The sequence below is a fragment of the Macrobrachium nipponense genome, chromosome 14 (genome assembly GCF_015104395.2).
Source record: "Macrobrachium nipponense isolate FS-2020 chromosome 14, ASM1510439v2, whole genome shotgun sequence".
Taxonomy (NCBI): Eukaryota; Metazoa; Arthropoda; class Malacostraca; order Decapoda; family Palaemonidae; genus Macrobrachium; species Macrobrachium nipponense.
In genome coordinates this window covers 79,279,312-79,284,493 of record NC_087207.1, presented here as the reverse complement: position 1 = coordinate 79,284,493, position 5,182 = coordinate 79,279,312, and positions in this window count along the sequence as shown.

The following is a 5,182-nucleotide window of genomic DNA, read 5'->3' as shown; positions in this document are numbered from 1 at the left end:
AGTACACACAGTAAGGGGGTAAGTCAACCGCAGATGGCCGAAATGCCCCTGCGCCTTCAATACTGACGACGACAAATCCTTCGAAGGTACGATGAAGAAAAGTATGGCCAGCTGCACAACCATGCGGGGAGAATAGCGAGCCCGAACTGTTGTCGGAAAAAAGTCGCGCCCCTCCAATATCCTCACTGGTGGTCCTTTTCACCAAACACTCAAAAGATAAACAAAAACAAAAAAAACTAGCATTAATAAGATGCTCACAAACATTTAATTAACAAGCGGGGAGGAGGTTTAACAAGCAGTTCGCTTGACGCTCAGCCGGAGACCAAAGTAAAGCTTAAAACTAAAACCTAAAAAATAAAAACTAATTTCCTTACGCTAACTTTTATATACAACAAAATATAACAAAAAGCAGTAACAAGGCTGAGATAAAAATAAAATAAAGCAAAAGCAATGCCAATTACGTTAATACATGATACCTTCCTCTCCGAAGAAAAAAAAGAATTTTTCAGCAAAAATAATTTTTTTTTTTTATCACTGTGGTATAAACAAACCTGTAAGGAAAGAACAATAAAGACAACCAATAACAGGCAAACATACAATAATAGAACAATAAACCTGAAACCAAATTGTGTTAAAATATCATAATAGAATATACCACGAAGAGAATACAAACCAAATGCTTTATATAGCTTACCATTATTTTAAAGCTCAATGATAATACCATACTCTGAACCCAAAGTCAAACCATGGTAAAAGACAGACATAACATAACAATACCAATAATTTAAACAGGATCATAACAGTCACAAATACTCAAATCTAAGGAAACCATCTTACCTAGCTTAACCTAAATAAACTTAGACACACACAGGCATACACCTTAACCTACAGCTCACCAACAATATAGTTCAAAAAGTCATATAAATAAATCAAATCAAAATTCTTAGTATACCGGGACAATCAATCATTCGTTAGGAATCATGAACCATTATAACATAAAAAGTGTATACCACTCATAGAAACCTTACAGAAACTTACTAAAATCTACAAACACAACTCTTGAAATATTACTTAAACTATACTACATTCAAAGAAATTTTTTTCATACACCTAATTGAGAAACGAGCAGGGCAGCGTACGAGAAGGATCAGGCAAGCACACTAAGTCCTAGAAAGGGCGTCAGGAATTTTATTGTCTGTCCCTTTTACGTGTTTTAATAATAAGGTTGAATTCCCTGCAGAAATAGGGCCCAACGCAAAATCCTCTGGTTGGCTCCCTTCATCCGCTCGATGAAAACCAGAGGATTGTGGTCCGTCCAAATCTCAAACCGAAAAGAAAAATTTTTGTCACATAAGGTTTGAAATGGTTAAGAGCGGACCAAAGAAAGAGCTTCCTTTTCTTTTAAATGGTGGAGTACGCCTTTCCGCTGCAGAAGCTTCTTACTATAGTAAGATACCGGATGAACACCGTCCTCCTTCCGTTGGAAAAGGACCCCTCCAATCCCGACATCACTGGCATCTACCGCAATAATAAAAGGTTTCTGAAAATCTGGGGAAGTCAAAATAGGGTTAGTATTAGCACCGATTTAAGTTTATTAAAAGAGTTCTTCACACAGATCAGACACAAGAACCTTTTCCCTTTTTCTAATAAAGTAGTAAGAGGTTGAGCAAAGATTGAGTAATTACGCACGAAACGGCGGTAATAACCCGTCATGCCCAGCACCCTTCTTACCTCTCTAACATTACTTGGCCTTTTCAAATTAATAATAGCCTCGAGGTTAGTTGTTTCGGAGCCACCTGACCCAAACCAACCTCGTGACCCAAATAACAAACCTTGGCCTGGCCCAACCCAATTCGCACTTAGCCAAATTAACAACTAGTCCTGCAGACCTAAGAGCTTCAAAAACCTTACGTAACCTTAGCATGTGGGTATCCCAGTCATTACTATATACCACCAAGTCATCGATATAAATTTCCGTTCCTTCCAAACCACAAATTACCCTATTCATGAGCCTCTGAAAAGTACAAGCTGCATTCTTCATTCCAAATGGCATAACCTTACACTCGTATAGGCCAAATGGAGTGACAAATGCTGATATCTCACGAGCTCGATCAGATAATGGAACCTGCCAATAACCTTTCAAAGATCCAGCTTAGTAATAAATTTGCAGAACCAATCCGATCCAAACATCATCAATACGGGGAAGTGGAAACGAATCATTTTTAGTATTTTTGTTCACTTTGCGGTAGTCCACGCACATGCGGAACTTACGTCTGCTTTTTTTTACTAATACAATAGGATAACTCCAGGGACTCACAGATGGTTGAATAAGGTCATGCTTCAACATGTACTCTATCTCCTTACTGACCAAATCCAATTTTACTGGGTTCAGCCGGTAAGGACTTTGCTTCACAGGGGAAGCACCACCTACATCAACGTCATGATTTAAAATATTTGTTCTACCTGGAGCATCCTGAAAAAGATCTGAAAAGGAATAAATTAAATTAAGCCACATCCACTTCCGTTGTCAACATCTAAATGATCTCTAAACTACTTGCAACATTTCCAAATTTTGCATATTTCACCCAATGCATCTGAAGGAACCTGACACCCTAACTCATCTGAGTCCTCTGGAGGCACATCCACTACCACAGACACAGGCTCGTACACGATCGCTAATGATCACCTTGCTTACATGTAAGGTTTCAGCCTATTAATGTGAAATATTCTACACTTACGGCTTGAACCGGGGGCCTCAATTTCATAGTTAAACTCTGACAGTTTCCTCAGAACCTTCCAAGGGCCCTTATATCTTGGTTCTAGAAAACTATCTGGGTCCATACTCAACACCAGCACTAGCTCCCCAGGTTCAAATGAACGTACCTTTACCTTTTTGTCAAAATTACCTTTCATTACTGACTGTGACCGTTCCAAATTTTCCCTGGCAAATTTCCAAGCACTAATCATTTTACCCTTCAAGTCTTCCACAAACCTTCTAACTTTTATTTCCACCCTTCCGGTTCGATTCGAGCATTTCAAAAACAATCTCCAATGGACCGCGAACCTTGTGCCCCAAATACCAACTCAAAAGGAGCTACTCCAGTAGAAGAGTTAGGGTGGCTCCTGATAGCAAGAGGGCAAAAGGGAGGGCTTTGTCCCAATCACTACCATTATCATAACAATGTTTCTTCAGGACAGACTTGAGGGTTTGGTGGAATCTTTCCACCACACCTTGACTCTCTGGGTGATAAGGTACGCTGGTAATGTGCTGAATGGCCAGTTCAGCACACTTACCCCTAAATACCTTACTCGTGAAATTCGTCCCGCAGTCGGTCTGAATTACACGAGGGAGACCATACCTGGAAAATAAATCAATAAGTTTTTCGAAAACAACTTTGGAAGTAATACGCCTCATAGGTATAGCTTCAGGAAAACGAGAGGCTCTATCCTTGATAGTTAATAAATATACGAAACCTGTTTTAGTAGCTTAGGTAAGGGACCTACAACATCAATTACTAACTCAGAAAAATGGTTCACCTATGGCAGGTATGGGATGCAACGGGGCTTTAGGGATCCCTGATTAGGTTTACCATAACCTGACAAGTTTCACATTCTCTGATAAACTGCTTCACACTCAATTTAATTCCGGGCCACCAAAAATACCTAGCCAAGCTGTGGAAAGTTTTTAACACACCCAAATGACCTGAAAAAAATTGGTATGAGCTAATTCCAAAATAGAATTTCTGAATTGAGAAGGTACCACAATCTGTTCCACTCTACCAGTTTTATCAAATTATCAGATGCGGGACTACCTAAACCTATAATAAGCCCCTTTACAACTCCCAAACCTAGGTTTAGTCAGATCCTCAACATCGCCCAAGTCAAAATTAAAACTCATCTTTTTGAGCTTTAATAAAAGCAGCTCTGTTCCAATCAAGTTCATATCATTAACTACTGTATTATTACCACTACTCTCTACTGACCCGGGCCTTACTACATCTAACTCTACACTACTTAACATTAAGTCATCATCATTATCCACTCAAGTGAACTAACAGCTTTTGCTGCAGACAGAGTAATTACAGCCACGGGACTAGCATTTACAGATAATAAAGGGAAAATCTCCCGTCCTTCACTATCCAGCATATCATTTCCCAGGATACCATCAATACCCGGGATAGGTAGACTATTCACCACAGCCAACTCAGTGATGCGATCATACCCTGGAAAAGACATGCGGACATTAACCAAAGGAGCCGACACAATCGAGTCTGGGGAAACCTCCCAATAATACAAAATTTCCAGTATCTTTCTCAGAACCATTCAGTGCTCATTCATGACCAACGACCGGGCAGAACCGGTGTCCCTAAAACTTCTTTACCTGGACAACACAAGAGTCAAAAATCAATTTCCAGGCCATAACATATTTGTCCATACTTTAAGTCACAATTGAGGATTAGGAGCATCAGACTTACTACTATTTCCTAAACTACCACTATCTACTACAGATCTGTCTACAGAACTACTACTTCTAACATTTGACCTATCATTAACTAATGCTACAGGACTTTGATTATTACGCTCTAGGTACCGCCTACGAGCATTACACTGCTTTGGAAAGGAATGCCCTGGCTTATTACACCAGAAACATGTTCCTCTACGGCCTGATCCTCTGTTTCCATTATTATTGATCTTGTTATTTCCCCCATTTGGGAAGTCTATTAACAAAAACTCTAGGGGGAGGAGGACCTCCTTGGACTCTACCCATATCCCTACCACTGAAAAGGAATTAGTAACATTAATATTCTTAAGAGATATTGGGAGTCAACAAGGGGGGTTAACTCTCCTACCACCACTATGGGAGCGCGGATGAGGGGTTATTCAAGACCTTATAATTAAAATTGCCACTACCTGAACGGTGAGTTAACACAAACTCATCCGCTAATTGAGCGGCACTACTCACTTTCATGGCCTTTACCTCCTCAGGTGGACCCTTAACTCCCTGCTGCAGGCCTTCTTAAAACTTCCTCAAGGAGCATCCAGTTCGCGGTAACGCAGCGAAAGTCACTACCTGACGACTTTTCAGCCAGTCGTCGAACTGTTTCCTCCTTGACATGTGCAAATTCTACAAAGGACTGTGCAGGGTGTTTCATATAGTTCCGAATCTGAGGCGGTAGGCCTC